We start from the raw sequence: 1,643 nt of genomic DNA, 5'->3' as shown, positions 1-1,643 counted from the left end.
TCCAGAATTTGGGATTCCCCAGCCGGCCAGAGTTACATATAGCGGAGCAGCTGCTGCCAGGTCACAATATCTGGCCCTGCTTGGGACCAAAGGTCCCCAGGCCTTATACCAGTGTGGCTGGTGGTGGGCAGGGGGTTGCAGGAAGAAAAGTAAGAGTCTTTTTGGGAACTCATGTTCAGAGAGTCTCACGGATCCACCTGTGCTGTCACCATCTTCAGGAATCTCCCAAAAAACTAAATTTAAAAATTCAGTTAGGTATGGTCAAGGTGGATTTTAATAAATTTTCCAAGTCTTCTATATCCATATTGATCTTTTTTTAGTCTAGTTTTATTTTTTCAAATATTAACCCAAGATATTAAGATATCCAGCTACATTTCTGCATTTGTGTTTTTCTACTTTCAGTTTTGTCCACATTTGTTTCAAGCATTTTGAAGCTCTATTTATTAGGTGCATTCAGATTTATATTGTTTAACTCACTCTTCATGTTAAATTCAACTTTTTTTATGATTTCACCTTTTATTGTTATCACTAATACTTCCCATCTTGAAATTTATTTTGCCTGATAATATATTCATTGTACTGTTTTTAATGACATCTTTTTCCACAATAGTTTTTCTGTCAAATAATCTGTGTCCTTATATTCAAAGTCCATGTTATGGTACTAGCATATAGTCCTATAATTTTTTTTATTCAATGATCATTTCACTTACATTTGATAAAACTATTAATATTAATTGATTGATTGATTTTTTAAAAAATTTTATTATAAAAATGTGGGGTACATTTCAGGATTAGGCATATGACATTGATCATGCAGGTATCCTTGTTGATGAAGTGTGCCTCTCCTTCCCCTAGTAGTTTCCCTCAACTGCCAATCCCACTCCCTCGACAGTCTCTCACCACCACCAATGACTTTCTTATAGCATTATAATTGTTCATTTGTGAGTGAGAACATATGGAACACTTTTCTTTGTTTCTGTGGTAAATCACTGAGTATGATCAACACCAAATCCATCCAAGTTGCTGCAAAGTCCATATATTTGTCCATCTTTTTGGCTACATAATATTCCACTGTGTATATGTACCACATTTTTTCATCCAGTCCAGTTTTGATGGGCAAAATGGTTGGTTCCATGTTTTTGCTATTGTGAACAGAGTTGCAACAAACATATGTGTGCAGATATCTTTTTTGTAGAATGATTTGAGTTCCTCTGGGTATATTCCCAATAGGGGAATTGCTGGGTCATATGGAAGGTCAATTTCTAGGTCTTTCAGAAATTGCGACACTGTCTTGCAAAAAGGTTGTACTAGTTTGCATTCCCACCAGCAGTGTAGAAGTGTTCCTTTTTCTCCACATCCTCTTCAGCCTCTGTTGTTGTTTGTTTTATTGATGATGGCCATTCTTACTGGGGTTAGGTGGTATCTCAATGTGGTTTTCATTTGCATTTCTCTGATGATGAGTGAGGCTGAACACTTTTTCATGTGTCTGTTGGCTGCCCATATATCTTCTTTTGAAAAGTGTCTATTCATGTCTTTTGTCCACTTTTTAAAGGGACTGCTTGTTTTTTTTTTTCTTTTGGCATGCTTGAATTCCTTGTAGAACCTAGATGTTAGGCCTTTGTCAGATAAACAGTTGGCAAATA

This window comes from Carlito syrichta, unplaced genomic scaffold, assembly GCF_000164805.1.
Source record: "Carlito syrichta isolate Samal-C Ts95f unplaced genomic scaffold, Tarsius_syrichta-2.0.1 Scaffold304472, whole genome shotgun sequence".
NCBI classification, from domain to species: Eukaryota; Metazoa; Chordata; class Mammalia; order Primates; family Tarsiidae; genus Carlito; species Carlito syrichta.
The sequence above is the reverse complement of the archived record's forward strand: the minus strand, read 5'-3'. Positions refer to the sequence as shown.